Source organism: Anas platyrhynchos, chromosome 7 (assembly GCF_047663525.1).
Source record: "Anas platyrhynchos isolate ZD024472 breed Pekin duck chromosome 7, IASCAAS_PekinDuck_T2T, whole genome shotgun sequence".
Classification (NCBI taxonomy): Eukaryota; Metazoa; Chordata; class Aves; order Anseriformes; family Anatidae; genus Anas; species Anas platyrhynchos.
The window spans coordinates 35,087,074-35,101,712 of NC_092593.1; the positions used below are offsets into that span (position 1 = coordinate 35,087,074).

Consider the following 14,639-nt stretch of genomic DNA (forward strand, 5'->3'; position numbering starts at 1 on the left):
TGGGTAACATGTCTTATTATTATTTCATAGAGCTCAGCTGAAAAGTTTCAGCTTACAGAATTTTCACTGGCATTTCAGATTGGCATCTGGTTTTCTTATTAAAATGCAGTCCACACTGCTAACTTCAGAATTTACCTACAGTGTCACTGGACTTTGAAATTAACTCCAGAGAAAAATGATAAGCTTGAATTACTTACAAAAGCTCTTGGTACTTGGAAAAGCAATAAACTATTAAGTAATTGGGGCCTTTTTCTATTTATTTATTTATTTAAGTGGCCTTTATTTTTCTGTCCATAGATCAATCACTTCAAGTCATTTCAACATTTAATTGACCTAAACTACATTAGAAGTTAGGTACTAATTTTAATTTTTAACAAAATAATTTTTACAAGGTCAAGAATGAAAGCTGTATTTTTAAAGCAAGGCTTAAAACCTGGCCAAATATACATCTATCTATATTGTAGTATTTAAACTATGTGGTGAAGATAGTGTTACTGGTTTTTAGTTTACTTCAATACTATCTTATTTAAATTTAGTCTGAGGCCTAAGTTGTTCTTTTGGGGTGTGGAGAATCCAGTAATTCTAGGAAGCTAGCCAATAATCAAGATACAGATCAATTATTGGAATTACATTTTAAAACACACACACTAACACGAGACTTATTCTAAAATACGAACATGAGTAGTTACAATTTCCACATATGATCTATAAAAACTGCAGATAAAACGTTACAGACTATGTATGCCTTACAGTTCTGAGCAATTAATTTCAATGTTATTGTGAGTTTAATATTGGCATCACATGTGCCCTCTAGACTGTATTTGTAAACAGCTATTTCTAAAGTTAAAGACTGAAGTTTTTTCTCTGTTCTGATTTTTTTTTTAACCATTTTTGTTGAGACAAGATTGGTTCATTCCAATACCCCTCCAAACTCAGCATGATGTAGTGATGTGTCAAAAGGAAAGTAAAAGTTATTTAGATTTTCCTAATAAAAGTCAACATTTTTACCCCTGAGACTAGTAGATCCAACTGAGATAGTCATCACCCTGAGAAAATGTTTTGTGCCTTTCCTACCACTGACAAGCTCTAAAAAAAGGAAAGGCAGTCATAACGTCAAATACCTATCTGTGAGCATGTCATATTGACAGCACTGAAAGCTAGAATTTAAGGCAGATTAACACATTTCACTTGTTAAAATTCTGCAGTATTGAGCAAAATCCAAAACAACAAACCTGGATGAACAGCCTATGTTGTTTCAGACTTCCAGCCTTAAGAAAAAACAGTACAAATAAGAGCAGCAGTTTCACACTGAATCTCTGCGTTTTCTTCTTACATTGTCAGCTGTAGCATACTTAGTATTTACATCCTTTTCCATGTTTTCCACCATCCATTTTACAGTTCACCAGCATCAGCAGTAAAATGAAAGACTCAGAACACCAAACCAAGTTGCTATTCAAACTGTAAAAAGCTGCAGAAGCCCCGAAGTTATTTAAAGCAAATAGATGACATTAATCGACAGAAAATGCTAACAGCAACTGTCCTCGTGAAAAATGAGAAAGCAGTAGAAAAAAATCCCCCTTGGAGTTTTATTCTTTTTTTTTTTTTTTTTTTTTTTTTTTTTAAATGAATAACCTCAGTGTGATAATCTCACACTTTCACTGCCATTGCTTTTGCTAAAACAATGCTGTCATCGATGAGGTCACTTCACAGTTTGCTGTCCAGCAGATATGTAGAGAGGTATGTAATAATATTGTATTGTCTGTCATCACTATTGTGGTTGAAGGAAATGATGAAAATAGAGATGAAAACATCACAGAATTGTGTGAGTTATTCTTGCTGATGGGCAAGACCCCCGTACTCATAAGCAGATGTCTCTACCAAGAGCAATCCGCCCAATCATCAATCCCATCAGTTCCTGCATGACAGAACTGAAACACTGGCTGTGCACAAAGGAAGCGAATAGAATTGCTCCACCTACACCTGAAAAAAGATTGAATTCTCAAATCCCCTTAAAGTACAGCTTTCAAATATGAAGCCCCAGATCTGGGCTATAAGCCAAGGTGTCTACTATGCCCTCCCACTGTTAAAAGGCTTTATATATTCTTCTGTTGTTTGTCCAAAACCCCTGACATGACTAAAGCCTGAAGAGAATATTTCCTCTGCTTTGCAATTGAACCATGCATTATTAACTTTATGTTCTCTTCAGTTCTCCAAGGAGAAACGTGCAGGGTTGTCTTATTCACTAATAGATGCCAAAGAATCCACGTTGATCACCTAATTTGACCTTTTCTGTAATTCAGCTTTTTTTTAATCCTTTCACTAAATTCAGTTACTGGTCATATGATATTTAAGATACATGCCTAATCTTGATTTAAGAACTTAAGATCATGAAGAATGTCCAATGTACTTTAACAAATACAACTTGTGGTTGACCAATGGGCTGAGGCCAACCGTATGAAGTTCAACAAGGCCAAGTGCTGGGTCCTGCACTTGGGGTGCAACAACTCCAAGCAGAGCTACAGGCTGGGAGATGAGTGGTTGGAGGGCTGCCAGGCAGAGAAGGACCTGGGATTATTGCTTGATAGTCAGCCGAATATGAGCCAGCAGTGTGCTCAGGTGGCCAAGAAGGTCAACGGCATCCTGGCTTGCATAATAAAATGTGGCCATCAGGGCTAGGGAAGTGATTTTTACTTTTTACTTGTCTCTGGTGAGGCCACACCTCAAGCACTGTGTTCAGTTTTGGGGCCCCTCGCGACAAGAAGGACATTGAGGTGCTCGAGCGAGTCCAGAGAAGGACGATGAGGCTGGTGAGGGGTCTGGAGAACAAGCCTTAAGAGGAGTGGCTGAGGGAGCTGGGCTTGTTCAGCCTGGAGAAAAGGAGGCTCAGGGGTGACCTTACTGCACTCTACAGGTACCTTAAAGGAAGCTACAGTGAGGTGGGGGTTGGTCTGTTCTCCCATGTGCCTGATGAGAGGACAAGGGGGAACGGGATAAAGTTGGGCCAGGGGAGGTTTAGGTTGGATCTTAGGAAGAACTTCTTTACTGAAAGGGTTAGGCATTGGAATGGGCTGCCCAGGGAAGTGGTGGAGTCACCATCCCTGGAGGTCTTTAAAAGACGTTTAGATGTAGAGCTTAGTGATATGATTTAGTGGCGGACTTGTTAGTGTTAGGTCAGAGGTTGGACTCCATGATCTTGGAGGTCTCTTCCAACCTAGATGATCTTGTGATTCTGTGATTATCCTCATCACATTAATCTTATTTTTCCAAAGAAAGCGCTACTGTTGGTTACCAAAAAGACAGCTATGTTATGAAGTCAGCTTAAAGAAACTTCTTCTCCACCTATTATAGATGGACAAAGTCCTTTGCAGATGATAACATTATTTTTATATTTATATTTATTACAGCACAAAAAAAAAAAAAAAGGAATTAGGACTTTGGGACTTTCTTCTGCATTTTCTACTTTTGCTGAAGTAAAAACCCCTCAGAAGTCAACTGCTTAAGTAGTAGTACAGCTTCAACCAGGTATTTAGGACCAATACTGTTCAGTCTAGTCCTAAATAATGTCTTAAAAACAGTTGTTTAGCTAGTTCTGTGATGGTGTGAATTGTTGTCTGTTATTAACTGGGTGATGCAGCTGACATCCTGCGTAATAAAACAGACTCACTACTATTTTTTTGACAGTCATTTTATCTGGATTGGAATAAAACATTAAAAAAGTAATTTTACAAAGCAATTGTTGAAAGTGAAGAGAAAAACAGATTAATGCCTTTTGCAAGTTTAAATTGGATGCAGATTCCACAGAACCACAGGAAAAAAAAAAACACCACTATAATAATTACAAAGTCATAGTGATTATAGATTTCTCAGTACAAATCTTAAATTTTAAGATTACTATATTAGAATATACTGATGCTATGTTTTGTAAACATTCTTATTCTTACTTCAGACATTACAGTATACCTCAGTACTCAAATAGTTAAAGAAAACACAAAAAAGGAAACAAAGATCTTAAAAAAAAATAGAAACAATGTGGAAGAGAAAGATAAAAGCTCTATACAGCTGCTCTGTACCATAGTGTTATTAATGTTGTTCTTGGAAAAAAGTTCTCTCTCTTTAACCTTAAGTTCTCTCCCTGCAAGACTACTAAATCATGTACTACTTACAGATTAATGACTACCTAAATCATCACCAGATATGGATATCATAAAGAAAACATTCTTTAAATATGGATATGTTTTAGAAATGGATGTTACCTACCAAGAAACAGTTTTCAATCAGAAATGTCAGACTATTAATACTTAACCTTTTCTTGACAGTATAGCAATAGAATGCAATAACCAAATCTATGCAGAAAGCCAGAAACTGAAGACAGCTGCCAGAAGTGCCAGTATCTTAGCAATTGGGTCCTTAAGTAAAGGGAGAAAATGGTCTCAGGTAAATGCTGTACTTACTATGCTGCTTGACATTTCATCCATTTATTCTATCTTCAAAATGTAGTACCAGCATCGACGTGAGAAGTCTGGGGTTTCACCTGCCACAGCAGTACAAACTTCTGAAATCCTGTTAAAAAAAATAAAAATTATGAAATAGGAAACAGCTCACTAATTCGGCAAGCATCTGTAAAGTATTGTTCCCTACATAATACAAACCAGAAAATTTTTTCAAATAAACACTTCGTTATTTCAAAGGAATACATTTGTTATCAGCATTTGAAAATTATTACTCTCTAGTATATAACATACTTGAAGTATGAAGATATAATTTGAATACTTAAAGCTTTATCTTCATTTAACATTATATTTAGCGATAATCAAACAGCCTTCTGAGTGAATTTACTAGAGAATGTAAATGGAGCAGTGCAGGTGTAACTACAGAGATGGGAAGAATAGCAATGGTCAAAGCAAACGAGGCTAGCAAGACCAATACCTGCTGAGCCATCTTCTTGCAAAAGACTGGCTTCTGTTACACAGAGTACCTTATGCATGACAGAAGGATACGTGAGATGAATAATAGCAAAGAAAAGACTGGGATTACTAAATGAACTGAAACAGAAGCTCAGGGCCAGTACAGATCTCTAGAACTAAGAATCACTTTGCAACAAGAAGTCCTGTCTTCTTTGGACTAAGGTTAGGATAAGAAAAGACAAATTTAAGAGCCTCAGAGTGGGCAAGAACAGGAGTTACTACAGATATTGAAGAACAGGAAAGCCCTGTTTCCTTCAAGCGCTGTTTGGCATGGTTATCTGTTGTGTCACAAATGCAAGTCGGTCCAGGTGCATGTGGAATGGAACTGCTTTAAGCAACCTGAGGACTCACAGCATTGCAGCTCAAGTTCAGCAGTTTCTGACACTGCCTTCTATATCTGCATAACAACTTTTTATGTCTCCTTCCTTATCACAGCTTTTATGTGGTCCAAACTTCTTCTACGGGAGAAGGTAACATACAGAATATTCCTAAAGCTAATCCTGTCACTACTTCTGCTCAGTTTATAGCCAGGTGGGCTACAGGCCTCCCAATTCTGATATGTAGGCCAATGCAGAAAGAAACCTGATGCCTTCTCAAAAGTACTTCTGCCTGAAGTGCCAGAGTTGCATGCACTATCTTCATTTGACACTGAATGGATTGTGGGTATTATATTTATTCTTATTTCCTTTAGACAGAAAACAAGCCTTTCTCTTAACCTTGTTTTACTTTCAAATCTTTTTTTTTTTTTGCCCTCCTTTTTTCTCTGAGGTTGTATTTGCATTCTTCCCCAACATGAAACAGTAAGTAAAAATCCTCTAACAACCTTCTCTAAATTGCTCTCACTCAATGTGATTTCCTCATTCACTTGATTACTCCTCTCCTATCTAACCAGAATGAATACATCCTTCTGATCTGTTCTTTGAGGCACAGATCCCTTGTTTAATTTGATTTATTGCCCTTGTGTTCTACCTGAGTGAGAATAAGTAAAGGTGGCTCTGTGTTCACAAACTGAGGTAATAACTAGATCATGAAATAGCACATAATTTACAACCGATGAACAACAGACATCACCTGGAATACTTCTTCTTTTTTTCCTGATGCATCCTCACAATTTTTCCAAATGGTAGTGTGACAAGATTCCATTTAGAAATATGGTGTCTGTTGCACTTGAGTTACAATACTTACTACCTTGAGCTCTGGTCTGCTTAACTGGCTCAGTCATTTAAGACATACAACTTGTTACATGATATTTTTCTGAGTGAAAAAGTGTACTGCCCATCTCTGGAAGCCTCACGTATTTTTCTGAATACAAAGCAATTTCTATAAGATGAAAGCTTACTCAGTAGCAAAGTTAAGAACAAACAAAAAAAAAAATACACAAAAATCTTTTTCCTTTTGAGCTCATTCCCATATTCAATTTAAATATTGATTATTATCTTAAAGAAATGAGAGGAAAATAAATGAAATTCTCTTTTCATTTTCTCTAAGGTACACCATTCTTATTATTTAGTTTATTAAAAAAAACCACAACTGTTGATCAAGACTTATCAACACAGATGTTCAGCAAGGAATAACAGAATATGTTGCAGATGATGAAAGAAGTAATTCTTAATTCTTGTTTGAATCAAGTGGTACCATAGCTAGTCTGTTATATTTTTCCATATTGTCCATGTGAAATTAGAACAAAAGCATGCTCCTGCAGCATGGGAATAATATACCATGCTAATAAGAAAAAACAACAACTTTGCAGTACTCCTTCATGCATTACCTAGTCAAGTACAAGGTGTGCAGTATGAACCAGGGTTAAGTCAAATCCACTTAGCTGCACTTCCTAAAGATTCAGAGCACTTAAGCCTCATCAGCTGTAGCTCATGTCTTGTTTAAAGGTTACAGCAAGCTGCCCTTTCAACTCTTCCAATCCGAGACTAGAGCAGTAACTACAAATGCCAGAAGCACAGACTCAGAAAAGACAGATGAGATATATCAATTTGTTACTTGCTTTTCAGAGAGCACCCAGTGACTCGTGATTGTATTAGAAAGGAAATATTCCCAATGCTTTCCTGTCCCTTCATCCAGTCTGTGCCATGTCATACACATGATGAGGTGGAGAGAGGGATTATTAAATAGCTTTTTATTGCTATTGGTCTCTAATGAGACCAAAATACAAGTTACAGTTGAAATCTTAGGTTTAAATTAAGAGCTATGCTTCAAACAGGTTAATCAATGAAGAAATGAAAACTTTGGAAAGACATATAATAATAATAATTATTATTATTATTATTATTTTTTTTTTTTTTACCAAGAATTAAATATCAGCCTATGGACAACTGTACACGCATTTGGACAACTACGGAAAAACTTGCTGAACACTTGGATTTTTCCCCACATGCAGTACAAGTCTTATAGAGGAGACAACACAAGGTCTTGAGGAAGATTCCAATTTTAGTTTGTTATAACAGATCTCTCATATTTGCTTCGAGTACAGTAGTAGGCTCATAACTGAAATAGTTGAGAAACAAAAGTTCACCTTAAGACAGTAGGACTCTCTAGTTTTGAGTACATCAGCAACCTGTTCTTTTACTTTCCACTTTCACATTCTATGTACTAAACTGTCCAACAACACTGGTCCACTTCTGAATATTCTTTGTTTTCATTTTAAGCACAATAACAAACATGCATGCCATTAAATTAGGAACATAAGATAATGACTTTCTCTTCAAAGCAGTTTGGTAAGAAGTGCAACATCCAGACTGGGAGATCTTTTCTTGGTTTGTTTTCAGGTGCTTTATTTTTATTTATTTATTTTTTCTCCATATTGAGTTACTTTTGCTACTAATATCTGTCCAGGTGTGTGTGTGTGTGGGGGGGGGGGGAGTAATTTACTGAATTCTTTGTGTGTTGTTAAGGAGACAATGAACTTGCAGAACAGAATAAGGGATGACAAATTGATGGCTGTATTCTCTGTTTAGATCTGTAGGAAAGTCTGGTCAATAATAATTTCTCATTCAGAAACACAAACCAGAAAGCCCAATATTCAGTTAAATTGTTTTTACCTTAGATCTAGTAATGTATTTTAAGGCTTTGGTATTTGCTTTGTATGGCTTACACAAAATATCATTTTGACATATGATTAAAGAACAGTAAATCAAAACTTGATTCAACTATATATAAATTCTAAGCAATGCATAAAATCTTAACATAAAAATTTCTAAGCACTAACATACTAGTACGTAGTCTCTCAAAAAGTACCAAATGCATGGGTTCTTTGAATAGACATTCTCTTGAATTCGTAAGCAACCTTAGTTCTCAGATGTTAGTCAGTTAAAACAGCAATTATTGCACTTTTGCCAAATGCCAGCATAGGAACCACTCCATGCAAATGTGAGACTGGCTCAAAAGTGTACTAGGTACTTTGAACTATCAGCCATATTTGCATAAGCAAAAGCTGACTTTGTTTTTAATAATCAAAAACATGCTTCCAAAACTAGCTAATATCCACCTATGAAAAGAAAAAGATGTTTCCACTGTGGAATATCTTTTATTTGCCTCCCAGCCCTCTGGTTACACAGAAAGGGGAAAAACTTGCAAAAATTACTCTATTTTTGAAAATTCCATCTCATCAAACATTTCTGTCATGCTCTCTGGTGGTACAATTTCATGCTAAATATTTGCTCACTAAAACATAGTACTATAACAGTTTATGTGACGTACAAATGAAAATTGAAAATATCTATTTCTAGCAGTAGCTGTAGGTTCATCAAAAATAGTTTCATTTTCCATAAATATAGGATCTATTTGTTAATCCTGGCCACGGATTTTAATATATTTCCTTTCAGTACCTATAGGTGGTGCTGAAATACAATTGTAACTTTAAGAAGTGACAATCACAAAGTAAAACTGTAACAAAGCTACCCAAGAAGACAGATGCCCTACTGGTTAAGGAGATCTGCTTCAGTGACATACAGCTGAATCAGAACTCAAATTCAAGTTCAATTTTGGTGTTTTTCTCAGGCACTTACAACAATTAACTACAGTTAATCTTCTTACATGGCTGTGTCTTATAGCCCTGTTTCCACAACTTAAGGTGCAAAATATTAGCTTATTTTTAAATTGTTGTAAGAGCTCAATAACAAAATAAACAAACAAATAAACAAACTGAAAAACCTAGCTGTTGTGAATACGGCATAAGTACAGAACAAACTGAACACAAACATGTTTCCCCAAGAACTTCCTTTTCAGGTTGCACATTTCATTCTGATAATTATAAATTTCACCATTTGGTATAAACTATGACAATGCAGCTACTAAAAATAGCTCTCTGGGACATCAGCCCAGTTCACTGAAATGAAGCAGGACTAACTAGCTTCTCTGCAAACATATAATGGAAAAGAACAAAATCTTTGCCAGGCATAATTAACATGTGGTAGCATGATAATCAACAGAGTCAACACCAGATGAGTCCTTACTTTCTGGAGAGAGAGAGGAAAAAAAAAAAAAAAGACATTTCCACACCAGTGATTATTTATAGAAAGCAATTCTGAAGTGTTTGCAGTTATGAACATACTTCATGGTAAAAGTCATAGTTTGAGCCGTTTCCTCTAATGCTAACACTTTACACTTAATTTCCAAGCTCTATGAAACAAGAAAACAAAATAAAGAAAGAAAATAAACACCTTTTATTAATAACACTAGGAATTTTGTTAATTTAATTAGGGAACAGTTTGTTAGCAAGAATTTGTAAATAATAAAATGCTTATAATGTTGGTAGATTTATTATATGCATACATACTATGTGCATGCTCATAAACAAGGTCTTTAATGTGTCATGAAAATACAACGTAAGACACAAAGTGGAAGGGACCCTTACTTTTCACATTTGAAAAGTAGGCACAGAACCGAAGTCAAACAACTCTGAACACCAAGATGCCTGCAACAAGCCACAAGCTACAGATTTACCTTCCACCAATGCATCAAAAACCCAGGGCAAGAAATGCAAAAAACTACACTTAGCACTCAGTTTTTGTGCTTCTTAAAATAAGAGGAATGTTGTATTTTATTTTTTATTTTTTTTTTTAGCTTTCCTTCAATTGATAAATTTAGTTACTTGCAGAAAAGAGTAGAATTCATACAAAAAGGAAGACTTTGCACTGGAGTTTTTCTCCAGGATGTATACCACTCTTTCACTCATCAAGTCCTTTTGACAAAAACAAAAACAAAAAAAAAATGGTTTCTTTTTCCACTCCACCACCAAATCCTAGATGTTAATCTCCTCCTTACATCTAGCATGAAAGTTTAAATAAAATCTAACACAAAGAAGATATACTTAGGCAGCATTTGAAGACAAGTTTAAAATGAAATGAGAATTCCAGAGAGACCAGGCCACGGTTTCAGAGCTAATGCAGCCTCTTGCTATAAACATGAGAGGACAACCTCCAGACCTAATTTTCAAATGAAAATATAAGCAAGTATCATTAAATTTGGAAAGGTCATTGTACTGCACATAAAGTGAAAACCTGCACAGGATGAACAACTCAGCCACTTCCTTTGGCAAATTATCAGTTATATTCACCCACTTCTCTTTATAAATCATTTTGTATTAGATGGAATATTGAATATTCACTTCTTCCCCGGAGAATGGAATTTCCTCACATTAAGTGAACTGCAAGAATCCTATTGTGGGATTTCTTCCCATGCACATACAGAGCAAGTTCCTTCCTTGGCTTTTTTAGCATACCCACAGCAGGAGATGCAAGGCTTAAAGGTAATATAAACTAACGATAACTTCCTTTTTCCCTACACAATGTGTTCCCTAATGTTTCCCCTGAAAACAAGAATCTGGTGTCACATTTCACTGGCAAAAAGATTACAAATTGGTAGCAGCTGAGACAAGTGCTTGAGGAAAGAAAAAAAAAAAAAGAGAAAAGTGGTAAAGCTGACTAACAATTGTTTGAACCTAGACAAACTTCTATAAAGCCAGAGGCAAGCCTAAAACTTACACAGCTTAAAGCTGCAAAAATATGGACTTCTTTGTAGCAAAAACAATTCTAAGTGCACTGTTGTTCTAACACAGTGTAGGTAGCACTAATCAGACGCATGTTAGTTAAGGTATATAATTGTTCTTAATTATGTCTCTATTAGTTTGATCATACAGGGAGTATAAAAGGTACCACAAATGTATCATCAGATTAAACAGAGAAGCATTATTTGACAACATTTTGATGAAATGAAGTTCTTGGGACAGGATTTAAACTCAGGTTGTACACAAGCATTACTAATGTATGCTGTGGAACAGATCTATCATTCCACATGCAGACAGCAATGCATCAGAACAGTAGACATTTGTAATGACCTATTTTATATATAAAACTCACAACTGAATATTTTCACTAAAATCAGAACAAAACCAAAACCTAAAAGTCAATTCCAAGCCTCAATGACTATGGAGTATTACTATGACTGACATGGGAGAAATATTCCAGTGAATGACTCACCATTTCTTCACATAAATCTCATCTACAAGATGAGAAATTTTGCACACACACATTAAACATTTCCATAAAAGAAGTATTTGCATTTATTAAATTTCTGTGTATCTATTTCACATATACTAAAGGCTTCATAATGACCATTTCATTTTACGTTCAGTAACTTCCCAGGTTTCTCATTTTAGAGGTTTAATACATTACACTGTACACCACACAGTGGTTGGTATTGTTATAGGGTATACAGTTCTGCATGTGGAATGATAGAGTCTGTACGTGGAATGATAGAGTTCTATACCCTTGCATAGGGTACAGAAGCATGTGGAATGACAGAGTTCTGCATGTGGAATGATAGAGTTCTATACCTTTGCATAGGGTACAGAACTCTATATGTACAGTTTTTGGAGAGCTGTAGAATGCAGCAATTTTGCAATTGAATTGTGAGAACCCCTCAAGAGCTAGAAAACATTACTGTAGTTTGTGCACCTTTATCTCTACTTGCATCAACCTGAATTTAGGTCTCATTTCTCATATTGCCCCCTTTTCTCCCTGTAATTTTAGGGATACTTAAATAGCAAATTTTAACAGTGTAGAAATAAAGCAAGTTTGTCTATGCATAAGACAGCTGTGAGAAAATGTGACCAACTTCAGCATAAATGTGTCTGGCTCCTTTATTAGAACAGAAATTAATGAAAATCAATGTTCATTTATATAGGTTGGAAATGTGGTTCAATAATGCATTTTATCATTTTGACATATAAGACAATTCTAAACTGACAGCTACATGTTCCAAATTTGCCCTAAGTCTAATGCAAAAACTGGCCCTGTTTTAGTATAATAGCTACAAAAAATCCTATTTGGTTTCATGAACTACTTAAGTGGCCAAGACAAACACCACACACTAGTATGTTTCCAGTAATCTGCCAGAGCTATGTACCTCCCAGGGTTCAAAAACACATTTTCAGAGTCTCCGAGGAAGCTAAGTTAACCTCGTAACTGTCTTACTTAGCTGTCTATAAATCATCCTTTTTCTGACTTGACTCCCCTTTCAAATATCACACCTCCTATGACTGACTACTCCTCATTTGGCCCATTCTATGTATCCTGCTTATCTTTGACAGGGAGTCCCTTTTTTGCATTTTTCTATGTATTTGGGGAGGGAAAAGAAAACATCTGGCGCATACATAGCTATTCATCTGAGCAGTTGAGGAGAAACAAGAAAATAACTACAACCAGATTTGAGTCATCAGCACTGAAGTGGAAATTTATCTAATCTCCCACTGTTTTTCCAATTATAGAAAAACTAGTGTTCTAATTTGTCAAGTTCTCACTGCAAGACAGCTCAGATACAATACTTCATTCACTACCTTCTTTTTCAATGTTCCCTGAAGCTGCTTGGCACTGAAAAGAATTGAAGAAAAAAAGCTATTCCTACTGTATGCCATAAAGTATACAAATATATGTATGCTATAGGTCAGAATCTAGACTTTAGCTCTTGCCTATCTCACATGGTGAAAACCAAAATCAACATCACATCTCTGTTGACATGGTTTCAAAGCTTCTTAGGACCAACCAGATATTGGTTCTGGGAAACCAGCACTAGAGCAGTGTTACAGCCATGCCTGTGACCAGCCATTGCTCCAGACCCTGGCCCACAGACTGACTTACCTCGACCTAAAACCCACCCCATCATTACGGAACTTGCCTTGTGATCCCTGGGCTGTGCCTGACCCTGGTTACTCTCTCCAGACCTAATCCCAACTCTGTCTTGCTCACTCCCCAGCTTGATCTCAGACCTGCCTTATCACAACAGACTTGCCTGTATATATGGATCCTTAACCACCCCTGGGTGCCATCCCCAGGACCTCTGTCCTTGCCTCACTCACACTGTGAAACTGTACCCTTTATACCCAGTAGGACTGCTCCTGCCTGCCTGAAACAACCTGCCTGTGAAACAACCTGTCTTTTCTGCTCCCTGACAGTTTTTATTATTATTATATAGGGAATGTTGCATTTCACAGCTAAGATGCATCTTTCAGTCTAAATGTGCTCTATCTCTAGAAGATGAATGACCTGCTCTCTGCCTGCCTCCTACCTTTCTTCTTTTGTTCCCAGCCATCACATCTTTCTGTCACACCAGCTCAGCAGCTTCTTTGGCCTTCTCACTCAATTCACTAATGCTCAGCAAAGAAATCCACAAGTTTGTTCAAAGGAGAGGTAATTATCTACCAATATGGATGTGCAAGGGAGGAAGGAGAAGGAGAGAATGGACTCTTACCTTTTGGTGACAATGATCTACCACATTGGCTCCACTGCAACAGCAACTTCTCCTTCAGTTTTCCTATTTCATAGCAATTTTCAGTTCTTTAACTGCCTCTGGTTATCACTTAATTCTCAACCTTGCAACTCCTCATCTACCACTATAAAAACTTTCAAAAGGCACTGAAGAAAATACTTGCTTTATACAGCTAATTGCAGTTGAAAACAAGCATGAACATGCCTTCCTAGAGCAAAGCAAAGGCCAAAGTTAACACTTCACTGATTGCAAAGCTGATACCAATCTACTTAATTGACCCTTTTTGTCTGCTACCCTGACCCTTTTTGTCTGCTAAACTCAGTGAGTAATCACTGATCCTCTTGAGTTCTGCCAGTAATTTGTTGAAATAGCCACTAGTTGAAAAGCACTAAATGATGCTGGTTAGTCTCTACTAAAGTACTACCTTACTAGGTGGTCATATAACTGGTCACTTATGTAATTAATTGTAAATTACTTTGAAGTAACCGCAGTTCTCTGTAGGAAGGTATGTAGGTTGCACTTCCTCTGAACGTGGGGTGGTGCTCCATAAGGCATAATGGCATGCCTTTATTTTATTTTTCCAAAGTTCAGATTGATGGTATTATTCATGGCACGCGTAAAGGGATATATGTCACAGCCATATATTTTGGAGTTTCAATCTTACTACATAAGTTGTAGAAAACTAGAAAAATTTATAAGAAAACTAGAGAAAATATAAGAAAAGAAATTATAAGAAAAATAAAAATACTAATTTTCAAGATAAAAGATTTGAAAAAAAAAAAAATCAGTGCTCTACAAAGCTTAACTGTTCTACCAACCACAGAACCAACATGGTTCAGTACAGAATTATTCTGCTCAATATAGAATTATTTTACCAAGTGTAAAAATTGAATTTAT

General features: G+C 36.2%; 1 protein-coding gene across 5 annotated transcripts in view; it reads right to left on the reverse strand.

Moving 5' to 3' along the window:
- TFPI (tissue factor pathway inhibitor) overlaps positions 1-14,639 on the reverse strand; it is a 75,605-nt gene that overhangs the window by 58,774 nt on the left and 2,192 nt on the right. For 3 of the 5 annotated variants that reach the window (XM_038181885.2, XM_072041293.1, XM_072041295.1), the window contains one exon: positions 4,452-4,560. The gene's annotated coding sequence lies outside the window, so the exon portion shown is untranslated. Of the gene's footprint in view, positions 1-4,451; positions 4,561-13,724; positions 13,954-14,639 lie in introns of those variants that run through there. The other 2 variants (XM_072041294.1, XM_038181884.2) reach the window with 2 other exon arrangements.